General features: G+C 46.4%; 1 long non-coding RNA gene across 1 annotated transcript; it reads left to right on the top strand.

Annotated features, from left to right (window-relative positions):
- The first annotated feature begins 338 nt into the window (after nucleotides 1-338).
- Nucleotides 339-12,255, top strand: LOC142587115 (uncharacterized). Its single transcript, XR_012829362.1, has 3 exons — nucleotides 339-429; nucleotides 2,563-2,595; nucleotides 12,236-12,255. It is a non-coding gene; the product is annotated as an uncharacterized LOC142587115 (long non-coding RNA).
- The last annotated feature ends 5,704 nt before the right edge of the window (nucleotides 12,256-17,959 follow it).

Here is a 17,959-nt window from a genome sequence, read left to right on the forward strand (position 1 = left end):
CGCATATGGCAGGTGGCATATTTATACAGTCTGATACAGACTGTTCGAGGAATTGGACTGTTATTAGATTAAAAGTCATACTAAACATTACCCTAATTAAGAGAGATCATATTTAGCATCGGCTAAATACTCCTGGCAGATGCTCTCACAGATGAGCTGTAGACGATGAGTTTGTATTTGGACAAATTTCGACGCGATAGCCGCCGCTTTCCAACTGAGAACTTGCGAATTCATTTTGTTTTCAATGAGCATTATCTGCGAGAAAAAGGAATTTGACAATTCTTCGGTGACAGCCAGCTTCTCGTGCCTGGCTGCTACTAAGGAAAGAAGAGGACGTGATATCGAGCGAGCCTCGCCAGCGCGTGCTCCCCAACGGTCGCCAAACAGCAGCATCCAGCAGAGCTCGGCGTTCTCCGCAAATCGCCATGGGTAAGAGTCCACCACTTTTGCCTTCACGCTTCCCTCACCACAGTTGCTGCTGATAGTGAGCTTACAGGACCCTGGAAGGTAGCGCGTAGAGACCTGTCGAGGCTAACCATGAACTGCAGACGCAGTGACTTTTGCCTACAGCCCTTTAGCTTTCTCTGAGAGCAAGGAAAAGGCACAACGCCAAACTCAGTTAGGAGCTTCAGAGGACCGAACTGACTACATTATTTCTGCAAGCTGAGTGACCTCTCGGAATCGAGTAGCACTACCGAGAAAGCGGGTCAGTTCGAACTAGGGATACTAGAGACCAGCTGGCCAGTACCTGCCTAGCCCTGCTAGACTGCCGGCGCTATAGCCGCTCCCAATGTTGTTTTAGGTAGCAGCAGCCTTGGCGTATTTTTCGCTGAAACGGATGCCTTCGCTTCAAAAAGAAAAAACAAACGCGGTGGATCCTGTGCTTATGTGGGAACCGGTGCTACACGAAGTCTCTGAGATGCTTGTGTGAGTGTGAAAACAAATGCGAACGTAACGCTAATGTTGGAAGTGTACCAAATGACGCTACTGGAATATAAATCTATGCAAAGCGAATGTAATCGGTGCAAAACCAGCGCAGTATTTATTCAAACGCAACGCCATATCACAGATGCAACACATTGAAGAAAATTCCTACCTTCTCCCGACCCGACTTCCTCAATTTTCTGATGGAGACTTCTTTATTTCTTTACCTCTTCTGTTTGTATCTTCGCACGCATGCGTAGCGTCAGATACCCATCCTGGCTCATTCACCGAGAATGGGCAAACACCCCGTGTCAGATGCCACGTTCCACGTACTCGGTCTACCAAGTTGTCTATTTGGTCACATACTCAGTGTTGCATATGTGCTGTGGCACAATGAGTTGTCGACTCTGAATTACAGAACTCGAAAAGTGCGAGGACGAGGCAAAAGAATGTATTGCTTTATATAATGAACATGACAGTGTAATTTATATATATACCGTAGTAAGCTATCCACAGAGCTTTTTTCTTTCTTTTTTTGCCTCAAGTTATCTCAAACATGGGTCTTTGTAGTGGCATAAGCATATCCTGTAATGTGATGGATTTAACTAGTCCGTTTGGTGCAGAACCTTATTAGATTGCAGAAAAAAAACTCCCATGACAAAGAGATATAAGGGGTTACGGGCAGCTCAATGTTTTGTTGTGCACCTTGGAAATCATATACCAAGCATTTCTTTTTTCGAGGGCAGTAATAATATTTCACCATTGTGTGTGATATACAGCACAAATATACTCGGTAAGCTGGATTAATCGACGACGTGGATATTCCTTGCACAATCCAAAATGCATGTACGGCTAGACAACAAAATCTTGCTAATTAACTTCTTACCTAATTCTTTTAGGATAGCGTTGCCGTTAATGTATAGGAGGTGAGTTCACAAGGCATAGACACCTGGAACAAATACTCATGATGACACCAGTTTCGAGATATGCGTTGTCAAAATATTGACGAAACACATCGATCTTACTGTTCTTTTTCGTGCTTTAATGCAGAAAAGTGCCGTTCGCAAAAAAAAAAAAAACATGTGGAAGAACAGTTCATTTTGACCACATGATTGACCGCACGTATCTAACGTGTCTTATTTTCAAATTTTGCTTCATTTCTGTAGGCCTTTAGATCTAAGTGTTCACAAATTGCAATGTAAGCTCTAATGCTTACAGCCAACAGGTTGGTTACTGAAATTGTGTTAATTTCACGGCAAGTCAATTTGACTCGTTTTGCAAGTAATACCTGCCTCTTCTGGTTACGTTGCGCAAGATATATATATATATATATATCAACCCTATACACAAGCATGGTCAGTGACACAAACTGTAGGCTCAAAGAAAGATGAAAACTGCAGTAGTAGTTCTCCCTGGTCAAGTAGGAAACAAGAAAGTTGCCGCTGTGCCATTTCTTCTCAAAGCAAAATGTCGTGATTGGTTAATGTCTGGGGTGCATACCGTGTGGCACATTTTATTCCCAGAATCGTTTCGCCTGTTTCACCTTTAAATCCGGTTTATAAATAATAATGATACTTTACTTATTTTGGCGGATATTTCAGGCAAGTTGTCTGACCTTTCCCCTGTTCTATGTTCCAGAGGAATCAATGATGTCTGAAGCGCCCCAGTCAGGTAAGTACGGTGAATTATCACTGTCATTGCTATAAGCAAATGCGGAAAGATTTGTGAATCCGTGGGCGAATTCTCAACCCATCATTCGTACGTGCTGCTTACCAGCTGCCAGGGCGCAGCCACTGCTTTTCCTTAGTAACTGTTAAAACAAGAATGCCGGGGTTTATGTGCCAAAAGCACGTTGTAAATATGAGGCATGTCATAGTGCGCGACTGTGGACCGATTTCGACCACCTGGGCAGTGTTAGCGTGCACCCACTAGACGGTGCTCGGAGGTTTTTGACATCATACGCCCGCATCGAAAGGCGGCCGCACCGTTTGGGATTTGCACCGGCCCTCTCGTGCTGAACAGTGCAGCGCCGAAGTCGCTAAGCGACCACGATGGTTTCCGCACTAACTGTTCAAAGGAGAGTGAGCAGGTTTGGCAGTCCACCATCAGCGTTCCCCATTGAAGCGCCTTTGGGCGACGTCGACTAATCACATCGATTGGCATGACATCGACGCCATAAACATTTTTTTTGCATGCCCGGACGCTCGCTTGGAGCCCCAAGCTTCAACGCAAGGTGCTTACGCTTCGGGTGCCTGAGGCCCCATACGCCATTCCAAAACTGTCTCTTTAGGGGCTCATCACCAGGTCTGGCCATTTTGAGCTGAGAAGCGTAGAGCTTACACTGCGCGATAACGATCGTGTCTGCAAAGTAATACATCGCTACGCGCCGTGGGAAGATCTGACATTTCAATCCGAACAGTTTTCCCTTCTCCTCACGGTCGCCGCGCTCCAAGCCGGAGGATGACGTACACGTGTTAGTGCGCCTACGTTAGACGCGTTTGAACTGTGACGTCGCTTGTGGTGACACATGACCTCGAGAATTATTAAAGGTAACATCTGTTAAGAGCACGATGTTAAGGTAACATCGTGCTCTGTGATTCGACTTGCCTGCCTAACTATTCGTGTAGTACTGACTTACACCGCGAGTCAGGTGTCCTGCTGCACAGCGCGCAAAATCGTGCGCAGCGCGAAACGAGACAATCACAAGAGCTCGCGCGCGACACCGTCAACAGAGTACGCCGCGCCGCGAAAAATAAAAAAAAAAGAACGTGGAGAAAAACAAAATGAAGGTGGAGTCCATGACGTATGCGTCACGCGATCCTCGAGGTCCGGTATACGAGAATGCAAGGAAGGAATTTCTCTTGCCGGGACTAGACGTGGCGAGTGGAGAAAGCGTCTCACTTAGCAGTGGACCCTGCCTCCTGAAATGAATGGGTTCGGGGCGCTTAAATATTGATATCTCGGCTGTTAATGGAGCGGATTTGGAAATGTTTAGCGACAGAACGCTCCTTAGAGGACATGTAACAACTTCCAGCGTATAACCGAAATTTGATATGGGGTCTTGTGGGGGCCCTTTAAAGCCGTGTTTGAATTCTTTACTGTAGCAAGCCATCGCGCAGTGGAAGGCACCACACGGAAAAAGAGTGCAGGCGGCAGGTTTAGCAAACGTTGGCTTTGGTGTAACGTTGGGCCGTTTACGTGTTGACGCACACGAAACTGCAATGATTACGCTATACGCATTGAGACCTTTAGCAGATCGTTCCTTATTGGAGTGACCCAGGGCACACCTCCTCCTCCGCCAGGTGTGTGAGCGAGGAGGACGTCAAGGAACCTTATTCCGCATGCCTGAAAAAGTGACCAATGCCAAATACACAGGGGCCCCACCTAGTATACAATGTGTCCCAGGCCCAACTCGGGCCAATTAAGCTAAATAAAAAATAAATATGCAACGAGATACGTACGAAGGTGCGCGCGAAAGCGTTTTTTTTTTTTCGTGGTATACTAGCGTGTATACTAGTAATTTTTGTTGATCACCGTTTATCTATTCTGTGAAATTTAATTTTCTCAATAGTTGCCTACTTGCATATTTGCGGAAATTCCGACGTCCAATTCGGCGTCGCAATCGAAAAATAATGCTCCAGAATCATGCTCCAGAACTTTGGAGACCACTACATCATTCCTAATTACTCATTCTGTATACATTACAATTTGTGACGCAAAAGGAGAAGACGCAACTCGAGCGTGCTATAGCTGCGGGTTCAAATAACTAGCACTGCTGCTGCCCTGATCGCCGCCAAAACGTGACAAGGCTGTGGTGTCTTTGTTGACCACACGAACGAGAAAGCTTCCTCGGGTCGCTGCATCTCACTCATGAGCCACGGCTTAGGCGGCCGATAACAAGCGTGACGGAAGCGAAGCCGAAAAACAGAAAAGAATTCTGTTTCTTGATTGCTGCTCTTTGCTTAACAAGGAAAAGAAGAGGGAAGCGAAGCACTATTAGAAAAAATTGGCAGTGACTTAGCTCGGCTATGCCAGGATATACGTAGCGAAAGCTAAGGCATAGCATGGTTCGCCTTGGTTAATCTTAATTGCAAGTCCAGGTTAGTCTGGTTGTCTATTAGTCTGGTTGCGGCGTTTAGCCAGTCGTTCGGCGCGCAGTTCGTCTGTTTCCTGGGCGATTACTTTCCTCTTCATCTCGTTTCGATGTCGATTCCAGGCATCCTCCTGCTTGTCAGAATTGTCGTCGTCCATACTGCCGCCTCAATTGTGGTTGCGGCGGAAGCGAGCTCTCCTTTTCAATCCTCTGACATGTTATCAGGCACGCGACGCAGCTGGCGAAGCGAGCGGAGGCGAACGCAACGACGAGGAACGCGATGTGACGTCATGTGCCTCCTCGGAGCACGGATATGCTATACTCGCGATTGCTACGCACTTCAAAGCGACGCGCTACAATGTAGAATCCTTTCGCGTGCGTGTCTTGTAAAAAAGAACATGCCCCACTTTCACGAAGAAAGAGCCAACACAGAGGAAGACATCCAACAACAGCGGACACTCTCATAGAGCCCAGCGGCAAAATTGTCTCTACAAGCGGTTGCGATTAACACCTGAACCACACTTCCGGTTTCGGTTCTGGGCTCACGCGTTTTGAACGCTAGCTGGCACGCGTTACGCTGGTTGCGCTGATCGGCGCGGCACGTATTGTATTTGTGCTTGTACTGCTCAACTGCGCGCACGGTCTTTGTGCAAAATCGTTTCGTTATTTTCAAAAAATCATTGCGGACACACTTTTACAAGTCTCCACCTAATATGTGCGACGTGCAATTTCGTAAAGTAGACCGAGGCACCTTGTAAATGCGGAACTATTTATTTCGCTCTATATATATGTTCGCTCCAGGCTTTTCGTGCATTTTTCCATCACTGTGGTACCAGGTAAGCAGCGGTAGTTCCCGTACGAAGCTCCATTGGACGGTACCTGTGAATAAAGTAAATTACAGGCATGTGTCATTTGGGTAATTAGTCATTATTGGAAAACTAAGGGTAGAGGCGAAACGCGCGAAAGTGGTGAATCGACGACTTTACAAACAACAGAAATTCCCCACTCATCTCAAACAGTACCATAATATATGAAGAATATGTAAGATTTCCAAGCAATTCCCGCTTCCCGGGCATGATTTCATTCTCTTTAAGAGCACAAATACATGGGTCACTGGCCACAACACAGGCTCTCAACCAGACCATGTTAGAAGCTCTCAGAATGCCTTCCACTCGCAGCCAAGATAGATTCGTCGGTGCAAAGCCTTTCTTCAGTGGTTCAGAAGGCAGAATCTTAGAGCTCCATGTTTTGGAGCCGTTCTGCGCTATCTTCTGCGCGTTCTGCCGGCGCAAGCAACCCACTCCCGCGCTATCACTCTTGGCAGTCGCTCGTCGCGTTTCCGACAAGTGTGAATCCCGAAAGATAGTATAAGTTGCGGGGCCATAGAAAGCATCACAAGCTTGTCCCACTAAGCTTCATTACACGCCAGATCAATTGTCACCACGGCCGAGCTGCTTTTGCTAACGGCGTCCCAACGCCAGATGCGTCGAACGTGCCTCAAAAGTACCTCCAAAAGTAACGAGCCTCATTACAATAATGTTGGGGGTCAGAGAAAGCGTCACGAACTTGTCCCACTAAGATTTCGTATGCGCGAAACTAACACCGTTACACGGCCCAGATATGCTTCTCGCTAATTGCGCCACAAACCGGAGTGCAGCGAGTCGCGCCCGAAAACTACCGAAATAAGTTACAATAACGTTGGGGCCTATAGACAGCGTCTCAAACATCTCCCAGTACGAGTCATTACCTCGAAATAACTACTACAGGACGGCAAAGATGTTTTTCACTAACTGCATGAGATGTCTCAATTCCGTGCCGTAAAAGTTTACATTGCTCGAAATGCGTCGCAGACTGACAAACAAAATTTCTAAGCTTGCCGTAGTCCATTAGTGCAATGGCGCCTTGTCTAAGTGTAGAAGGAACGCAAGAATACGCCGGGAGCTTAACAAACACGATACATGAAAAAAGAAGAAAAAACTCGATAGACGGGTTGTCAAGCCCGCGAACTTAAGATGCGCAGCCGGCCGCTGTCGTTTCGGTGGCGTGACTGGCGCTTGACGCATGCATCTGGCGCGTCTTGGGTGCCGTTAGCTTGTCGCTAGGTAACGCAACAAAAATAAGTCGCAGAGTATAAGTTCATTTATACGCAAAACTTTTTTTACTTTTTGCGGGAAAGAATAAAAAAAATTGGAGGACGCTTAAGCTTCGCCTTCAAGAGTGGAACGCGATAGTGTTCCCATCGACCCGCCAAGGGGTGAAGACAAAGCGCTACGGCGCGGGGATCACTTACGAGGCGCCCCGCATCGGACTTTGCGCCCACCTATCACACGGAGAGCGTCGAGCAACGCAGCGTTCTGAGCGGCAACGAAACGTGCGCCTGAGCAAACGGAACGAACCAAAGAACTCGGTGTCTCGGAGGGGGAAACGATCTACGCCAGCCAAACGTCGTGATCGGCACGGGCAGAGAGATAGACAGATAGTAATCTAAAGAAAGGAACGGCGCTCGATTCTGCAACCCGCGTGGGAGCACGGCGAAGCGTCGCCAGGGGAGAGGGAGTCGGGGCCGCAACGCGCCTGGCACCGGTCCGCGCACAGCACAGCCCCAATGCGCGCATGGCGCGCCACCTGTCGGGGCAGCGCCGTACATTGAGAGGAGGGGTCTCCTGTGTTTGCCGCAAGATGGCTCTGCGTGTGCGGTAAGCGCAGAAGAAATGTAGCGGAAACGTACTACGCTATTCGTGTAAATGCTACTTCTGTAAGTTACGTGCTCATAATTACCGATATACACCGCAGTATAACATTCTACGGCACGTTTTTAAGGCAACACCGCGTTCACTAAAAGCGCGTTTGTACCGATTTGAAGCATCGAACTCCTGGCTGAGTGGTAGCGTCTCCGTCTCTCACTCCGGTGACCCTGGTTCGATTCCCACCCAGCCCATCTTGGAAGTTGCTTTTTATTTATGAAGTGCCTGCCATGATTTATCACTCACGGCCAACGCCGCCGACGCCGACACCCGACACCGACGCCGACGACACCGGCTTTTCTGCGACACGAGCTCCTTAACGCTATCGCGTTATATGTCCATGAGCCATTGCACTCTCTGAAGGTATATGACCAGCGAAGCTGATCCCATCGGCGTTGAGTTTCGGGATATGCGCCCGCACATGCGCGTACGCGTAACCGTTCGTCGTCGAGAAACGTGCAACCGCACCTTCAACCAGAGTGCACGTGTTGTACTGAACAGAGGGGCGATACCCTTCATCAGCGCCTCCTTCGAAACTGCCCAACGTTTTCGCCGGGAAAGCACCGCCTCAGCACAACCACCACCTTCTGCCCTCGCTCTTCCGACCACACTCCGTTGACCTCCGAGAGGTCATTATCGAACCGTAGGCGATCATATATTCAGCAGCTTGATTATACGTTACGATCGAGAAAGTCTCTATAGAACATTGCGTAGACATCGTCGAATACCGGCACCATGCCCTTGTGGCGTCGACGCCTCTTTGCGGTATTTTCGGCGTCGCGGTATTTCTCGTCTGCTACCACATCACGAGCACGCTGTCATTCTCCGGCCACCAGGTTGGCACGAGTTCGATGGTCTCTCTCCCGCCGCTGCTCTCGCTGTCGCTCATCGTGGATGCACTGCTGTCCAGGCGTACAGATCATGCGTGCCCTTCCCATAGCAACGGCTGAGCGAAATGGTAGCGAAAGTTCCCCTAGTTCGTCTTATCAGGCGCACACTACGTCACGCACTACGTCATACATTCACAGAGAGAGAGCTGCGACGGAGCGCTGTTTTAGACGCACGTGGCCGTTAGAGCGATCTCCAACGCGAGCGGCGATATGCGTTTCCTTTTGTTCTTGACTGTTTTACTCTCACTGTTTAGGGGAAGGTATTTAGGAGAAAGTTCTTCCGCCAGGCCGCCATAAAATCTGGGATACTAGCCATAGATAGCTTCTCTGTAAAAATTAAGCATGCTGCGTAAGTTCATTTCAGTCTTTTTTGTTCTATGTCGCGTCACCTAACGGACGGGACGAGCACTAGGCGTGACTTTTATTCAGTTGGCAGTTTTCGTCGAGTGTCCTCTCTCGTTGAAATTCTTTCTCCATAGAGCCAGTGCGATTCTTGCCTCAGGAGCGGCGAGGGGTAACAGGAGCAACGCAGCGGTATTGTTTCTTGCATGGCGTCCTTGAACGCGAGTTAGCCCGACGACATTCGTTCGACGCTACGAGGCACCATGACAGAATGACATGTTTTCCCCTCACTTCTGGAAAGAAGTGTGAGCGCCGATGCTTTGGCCTCCAAATCAACAGTATGGTGGATTTTGAGAAGTAGCAAGCTCCGTCCTTACTACGTCCATTTGCAACAGATACTTGAGGCCCGAGATTTCCAATCACAGGTGGCCTGTGATAATTAGATTATTGGGAAGAACAGACGAAGATCGGGATTTCTTAGGGAAGATAGTCTGGATGGACAAGGCGATCTTCTCGCGGGACGGCAATGTAAAAGCTTGCGTAATGCTCGTTACTGGAGCGCCACAGGTTCCAGGACAAAGCGCGACTACGAAGGTTATTTCTGTGTCGTGTGCTCACTTTACGAGAGACGTCCTCTGTAGCCACTTTCGAACCTGCCACAGCAGCTCGCACGAGAAGTGTGGCTATGCGCTCGGTTGCATGTTTCTTCGCATTTTGCGCCACAAACTTCGAACGCAAGAAAAGAACAACTAAGAATGATTCCGAGCCGGGACTTTATTTACTACGACGTTATTGAATGCGATACAGAATGTGAAGCCCCAATTTCCGCAATTATGCAAGGAACTCGTTATTTAAATAATTAATTTTCACTAGTTAAATAAGTGTCGTTAACAATATAATTTTACCAGTATGCCCGGCACTACTATTGGTCGCATCCTTGTAACTCGTAGCACTATTATTATTTTTTTCAACAGCTTGGTCCGAGTAAACTGGCACACACTATATAGAAGCGAACGCATTTTCGAGACAATGGCAGCGCCTTTTATTAAGCCTTCGGTGTCAGAACAAATGGCACACCCGAATAAAAACTGAATTTGGCCAGAACTTGGTTTTCAGTGGAAGTTTAGAGTACGCGAATTCGTCCTTTTAAGTTTCTCATTAAGAGCAAGAAACAAGGGGCGCTGTAACGTAAAACTATTCCAATCTTTTTATCCCAAATCTTCAGTCAGCCCTCCGCGATCGGTCGAAAAATTTTGGACCACCCCCGCTTCACCTGTCTGACGCTCGACGTCCCGATCGCGATAGCTGAACATCTGATAAGACGTGCACACACTGATTATGCATGATTTGTCCGAAATAAATAAAAATAGTTATACCTGATTCAGCGCCTTTTCATCATTAGCGCTCGGCTGTCGCTCAACAGTTTTCGGGCTGCACCCACTTCACCTTCCTGTCACGTAACGTCACAAAACTGCAAAAACTCACCGCGTCATAGTCACGCGTACGCGTTAAAGATGCATTAATATACCGAACAAAACTTGATTTTCTTCTGAATAGTCGCAGGCTGTCCTGTACCGAAAGGAATAAAAGATGGCTGCCGCCAGTCAATCAGGCACTGGCTACTCGCACCTTCCGGAGAGCATGGGTTTATTTGCGTGTAATAAAACTTTTTCCGTGGCTGTGTAACGTTTTCGAGCATTTTCGGCACGTTTACGACCTCGTTCTGCCAACTCTTCTTTGCTGAGGATCCGTGTTAGCATCATCCTTAAGCTTCCGTTGCCTGCCGCCGCTATTGTCGACGAGCCACCGCAAGCTAAGGGAAAGCGTACCAGTCACAGACGCCGGCACCAGCCTTCTCATTCGGTTATCGATTTTCACTGCACTGGCTCAGGCCTTCGAATCCCTCTCCACTTGAGCGTGCTCCTCGCCTCTTGTGAGCCAGTTAGATAAGACATGCCGCTCAGTGCAGGCAATGCTATTCGTTTTTCAAGCAAACAAAAGTGAACTCCTATGAACGAAAAGAGCGTTTGATTGATCTGTTGAGACAACCCTCCGGGTGACCGCGAGGTGCTTGTGTCGGCGGTTACGCTAATTTGACGTCAGGAGATTGGAATAAAACCATATTAGAATTCTTTTACGTTATAGGGCCCAAGGCATATTTCGCATGTATGCGGGACGCCTCGTTGCTCTGCCGCGTTTCTACGCCAGCCACGCCAATCGCACGAAGCCCGCAAAGCGAAATCTAAAACATGGCGTGTGTCCGTAGTCCGCAAAGCTCTTGATAGCTCATTCTGCGCATGCGCTTTTGGGACACGCCATACAAGGTGTTTCGGCGAACACGTCCAAAAAACAATTTTAATTGCCTGTGGCAGATAGCAAAATTATAGTGCATAAGCTGGTCTACACAAAGAAACGGACATTACTTCTATAAAAAAATTACATGCATAATTGAATAATTAACAATCTTTCACGAATTAAAATGTTACCTGATTTACTTACGGCACGTATTTCAAATTAAAAATTCCAATGGTTGAGACTGCAAGGCTTTCCACTTGAAGAACAATTGTGTGGATAACACCATTTACGATATATGGACCGTCAAACTTGCAGCAAGAATTCACTGTCGATTCACCTAATTTCTCAATCAAAACGTCGTTTTATGCATTGAAGCACAAAAATAACTGAACGCCATTGCATTTCTCCGCAAAGCTTGGGAATAGATATCTCGAGAGTGGTGTCCTCCTCAGAATTTTTTTTCAAGTGAATCCTCCTTGCGGACACCCCGTTGAGAATTTGTAAATTGCAATATGCGCAAAAGGTAATTACTTACAATGTTATTAGTGAATTTTTGGTAATTATCAGATTATACGTTTCAATTTTTGGTGCAAGTAATGTCCGCTACTTCGAGTAGACCAGCTCATGGACTAGAATTTTGATATCTGCCACAGCAACCTAATTTTTTTTTTTTGAAAGAGTGCAGAAACACTCGCTACTGCGTAGGCGAGGGCTGCCGATTGCGCAAGGGCAACACAATATTTCAAACACCATGTGTCACTTGAAAAAAACACCTGTGTATGTCTCACAACACTAGCACATCTAAGCATGAGCACTTTGGGTTTAGTAGGAAAATGTAAAGTGTAGCTTCGGAGCAGCGTTTCCGGCACGCCCATTGCTAGCATACATTATGCTCAATTCACATTGGTTGTTTTTATTGACTTGAGTTTTTTTTTTTTGTATTTCAGAGATGTCATCCATGAGTGGTGAGTTCTTTTACATGCACCGGCTACGCTCTATTTAATGGTGCAATTTTTCTCTCTCTTTCTCTTGGGGGGGGGGGGGGGGGGGGGGCAGGTCGTTGCTCGTCCACCACCGTTCTTTTTTTGATGATGAGGTAGACTTGCTTGAACTGCACAATGCACTTGAGACACTTTCCCGGGTTCAACAAAATTGTCAAAAGGTCCCGAACAATTGTAACATCATGAAAAAATATACATATACTCCACGGCAACTATGTGAAACGGGGATAGATTTTAACAAATATTCGTAAAGTTGAGAACAGTGTACATGAAGTGAATCTTGAGGTAATGCGGACCTAAACCGCGATCTGATTATAAGGCACGCTGCCCAGTAGGGGACTCCGGAATAATTAAAACCACCAGGGGTGTTTTAACGTGAACCTTAATTCGAAGTACGCAGGTGTTTTCGCATTTCGCCCCCATTGGAATGCGGTCGCCATCGGCGGAATTTGATCCCGCAATCTCGTGCCTAACAAATCCATGCCATAGCTGCTAAGCCGACATGAGGGGTGCATGGATATGCCTTAACAGATGTATTATTGGGTTTTACGTGCGGAAACAACGATCTTATTAGGAGGTACGCCATATGGTGGGGGGGGGGGATTACGGAATAATTTTGATCACCTGAGGTTCCTTAATGTGCACCTTAAGCACAACGATGTTTTTGCAATTCGCCTCTATCGGAATGCGGACGCCGTGGCCGGGATTCGAACCAACGATCTCGCGCCTAGCAGCGCCACACCAAAGCAACTATGCAACCACGGCGCCTGATGGACATGCCTCAATGTGTAATGTGGTGCATCGAGGCAAGTCGCAAGTACATTTGCACATCACATATAAAAGTTTATATCGTCTACACTGTAGCGGTTCGTACAGAAATATAGGAAAATGCTTTCTAATAACTTTGGCGAATGCTTAACGGCACAGCTGAAAGCCGTAGATAGTAACGTAAGAGGTTAATAATAATAATAATATTTGGGGTTTTACGTGCCAAAACCACTTTCTGATTATGAGGCACGCCGTAGTGGAGGACTCCGGAAATTTTGACCACCTGGGGTTCTTTAACGTGCACCTAAATCTAAGCACACGGGTGTTTTCGCATTTCGCCCCCATCGAAATGCGGCCGCCGTGGCCGGGATTCGATCCCGCGACCTCGTGCTCAGCAGCCCAACACCATAGCCACTGAGCAACCACGGCGGGTAACGTAAGAGGTTATAGTTGTATTTAGCCTGGAGAGTATTTTGTGTATAATTTAAGATTTAAGCAGACAAAAATTCAGAAGTCAGAAAAGTGCCAGTGCTGAAACGTAATGTATCACCAGACGGCCTCGTTTGGTGCAGTGTGTAGTTTAATTACGAAAATGAAACTGCGGAAGGGTGCAACGCGGCTTGTGCATGTAGTGGCTTTGGTGGCAAGGTAACGTTCGAGCGCGCACTCTTTCTTGTTCCTGATGTAACAAGACCATCGGTAAAGGCTAGAATAGCATGCGCTGGTGACCAACCACATTTGAAATGGTCGTTCTACCAATCCTGCCTTCATAGCAGCATGTGACGAAGTCAGATTTACAATTCCTAAAGTCCACACACCCGCACAAACGACTTTAGCATTGCTTAACAAAGACCTGCATCAATGACTCTGGATAGCTTGTTAGGCGCGCGATCTCTATTTCATAACTTTGCGTCTATTCAGTTAGCGTAGCAAAGCCACATTTCTGTTCTTGCTTTTCTACCAGCCATTTTCTTTTCTATAAAACCTCTCTTGTTCTGTTTTATTTCGATGAAAGAAATCTCCTCTAGATCGGCACCACTTCATAAGCTTTGAATCAAATTAACAGCTCAGCATATTCGTTAACCAAAATGAACGCGGAGACAGAACCATGACTTTTCTTTTTTTTAATTAAACTAACTTCTTTTGTCTTTTTTTTTTGTCGCAAACGTATGCTACGCGAAGTGAGCTAAATTTTTTTCTCTCTCTCTCTCTTTCAAGGTATGAGCGAGTAAGTGACACCTTGCTTCTACTTTCTTTACTTTTTCTTTCGTTTACTATTTTGTCGCCCGCACCAAAGCAGTGGCGTCGCTTTAAAAAAAGAAAAAGTCACAGTACTTACTGACTTACTGCTTCCATCAGATTGGCCGAGATGTGTGAGCATATGGCTTACCAACAGCACGTGTTTTATATTTCTGTGTCTGTTTACGTGTTGTTCCCCCATAAAAAAATACAAGGGAAAAGCCAGAAATTACTAACGACAGCATCTAACCGTAAAGTAAGTACACGTTATTAACAAGTTAATAACTGGGATCACGCACCAATTGTAAAACCGAATAGGTGTTACTAACGCAGCTGTATTATCATTATCACAAGTGCACCGATGTTCCCTTTGTGTGCAAGTGCAGCTGCCGCCTCATAAATAGGTGGTTTCTAGACCAAAAGCCTATTCCAGCATAGGAAATCGAAAACCGCATTCGCACATGTTGGATCATATTCATTAAGGTAGTAATTAGCAGTACATAATGACCAAAGCTGAAGTCAACGCTCCATGTGACATATGTAAGTGCGACCCTAGATGAGAGTAGTATATGTGTAGTAAACACGCTGCCAGATGGCCCAACCATCTCGCGGCTCTGTGGTATTCGAGCGCTGAGTTAGGTTCCTGTCCCGTAATACATTTGGAAGTAAATAATGGTGTCCAAAACGCGACCACCTTAGTGTTTCCGGCTGCTGCGAATCGCTTCACTCTCTTGCAGTGCACTGAAGCAGGGCCTCAGAGATCCGAACTCTTTACTTAGAGCCGTGCTTGGCGGCTCCGCATGGAGGCCACCTATTCTGCAGGTTCCTTTTTAAAGGTGCCATGGTGGCAGACGTCATCTACATTACGCAGCAGCACTTCCGCATAGTTAAGATATTTCGGGTGCCTCGAAAGAACGGGCCCTAGCAGAAACATTTAGTACCCTACCATTACTGCAACTATTGCCATTACAGTTTTTGCTATAAATCAATCGTATTGGCACAATTATAACGCGCACTTTTTTTCTAGGTAAGATTTACTACGACAAACAGGAGCATTAGACCAAGTACGAAACCCAAATATCAATGGTGACATGTTATGTCGCTGATGGAATCAAAGAACCGTTTTTTCGGACATAATTGCTTTCGCATTCACAGCTCATAAGTGCTCAAATGTTATCGTTTTTTATTTGGGGAGGGGGGGGGGCAGCCGGAGGCGGATTCAATTCTTCGCGAAAAGCCCCAACAGCGGCAGCACCCAGGCGACTAGGAGCCACGGTCAGCTAAATCCGCGAGAGACCGTAAACGATACTTCGCTTTGAAAATGCGCCTGTGCAGCCGTGTAATGCGTAGGGTAGATAACCGACGACCTATTAGATTCGCACAATGAGTGCCAAAGCATAGAAATTGAGTCAAGGATGGCAAAGAATCAAGTGTATGATGAAATTATTTAATTTGTAGGCTTAAGGGGGGTGGAATCATCTGCTTCAAAACAAGCTTAAAGGGAGATCACTTGGAAGGACCGCCGTGTTGCAGTGGACACAAAAATTTGTGATGAAAGCATGGTGTTGTGGTGTATACCGCTTTCGGATAACTAAAGTCGAAAATTTCTTTCGGGCCATTCAAACACTTAATTCTTCAATACTAAAGCATTATATGCCGCATGAGACAAAAATCCGTCGGCGTCTGCGTGATCGAAAAATACCACAAATTCCTGACGGCGCAAGAGTGAAAAATGAGCACAGAACCCACGCCCTGTGGGAATCTGTGTTATGCGAAGTAGTGTTAACAAAACAACCATGAGGCCACCAAAACGCAGGCGGCTGTTTCCTGACCCACATGGCATAACCCACCTGTCGTGATATTCATGTGATTGCCTATCATTTTTATTCATCTTACACTCATGTAATACTATAACAATTTGGGTACATAGCAAGAAGTAGGCGGCTGTTTGGTGGCCTGCATGACACACGTCATGCGATTCATGGCTATGCCAATTTTGATTAATAAAGGAAAAGTGAGACATCCACCTACTCATAGCAATTGCTACAAGGGAAAACCATGCTGGTTCGTCGAAAGGAAACCCTCGCAGTTGAAGAAACGTTCGTCCTAGTCCGGGACTCGAAACCGGGACCACCGCCTTTCAGGGGTAGCCGTACTACCATCTCATTTAAACAGACGACTTGCAGATGGTAGAGTGAAGTCGAATTTACAAACAACTCAAAGCAAAGGCAGAGTTTTGGCCTAATAGTTCTGCGGAAACCCGTAAGGTGCAGACAAGTAATTAAGAAACGGAAACTGAGACATCCACCCCATCGTAGCAATTGCTAAAAAAGTAAACCCGTTTCCTTAAAAGGGAAGCCTCCCAGTTGAAAAATTCGCAGTTCCGCCAAAAAGCCGAAGCACGGATTGCAATAGCAAACTAATACATAGTTGTACCAAGTAAGGATAGTAGCTTTATCGGCCATATAAACTTGTAAACATTCGCCTACTGACTGAATTAACAATGACAGAATATATAAGCGTGACTCAACGATGATATAGAAAGACACACGGAGACAGCGCTGTCTTTGTGTGTCTGCTTCTTTCTATTTCCTTGTTTAGTCCCGCTTACTCATTCTATCATGGATTCGAACCAAGAAGTCCGTCAGTGTTTTACCTAAATTAACGAGCACGGTGTCACACACGCGCAGGTGAACATGAACACACATCGCTCGATGACAGCGGATACTGTCTCTGAAAACACTGTGGTTAAGAATCGCGGCTCTAGCCGCGAGCCAATTGACCTCTGTGCATCTGTCACTTCAACACGTACCAACCGTCCAAAGCACAGCGCATACGAAGCTCCCGGCACTACGCGCACTCTGCAAACATCGCAGATCGCTGTGCAGATGGGGCCCGCGCGGGCGCGCACTTCAGCCACGTGTGTCACAGGCCGCTTTCAAGACATACGAGTGCCGGCAACATGTCCCTAAGGCGTCCGCCGAAGGCATCTACTACAGCGTCACACATGTCATGATATTCTTGTCATGATCGATCATTTACATTCGTCTACACTCATGTCATACTATGCCAATGTTGGTAGATAAAAATTTTACGAAACGACCATAAGAGCACCATGATGTAGGCGCCTGTCTCATGACCTACATAACGCACATGTCATGATATTCTTGTAATGACCAATTTTTTATATTCGCCATACACTCTTGTCATACTATGCCAATTCTGGTACATAAACATTTAACGAAACGACCATGAGAGCACTAAGATGTAGGGGCGTGTATCATCGCCTTCATCCCAAGAATATCATGATATTCATGTCATGACCGACAAGTTATGTTCGTCGTACACTGTTGTCATACAATGCCAATTTTGGTAAATAAAAATTTAATGAAACGATCATGAGAGCACCAAGATGTAGGCGCGTGTCTCAAGACCTACAGGGCAGAGGTGTCATGATATTCATGTCACGATCGAACATACATGTTCGTTATACACTTCTTCATACTATGCAAATTTTGGTACATACCAAAATGTAGGCACGTGTCTCATGACCTACATGGCACACATGTCATGACATCCATGTCATAACTAACCATTTATATTCGTCATACACTCTGGTCATACTATGCCAATACTGGTACAAAAAATTTACCGAAACGACCA

Source organism: Dermacentor variabilis, chromosome 7 (assembly GCF_050947875.1).
Source record: "Dermacentor variabilis isolate Ectoservices chromosome 7, ASM5094787v1, whole genome shotgun sequence".
In the NCBI taxonomy this organism is placed as follows: domain Eukaryota; kingdom Metazoa; phylum Arthropoda; class Arachnida; order Ixodida; family Ixodidae; genus Dermacentor; species Dermacentor variabilis.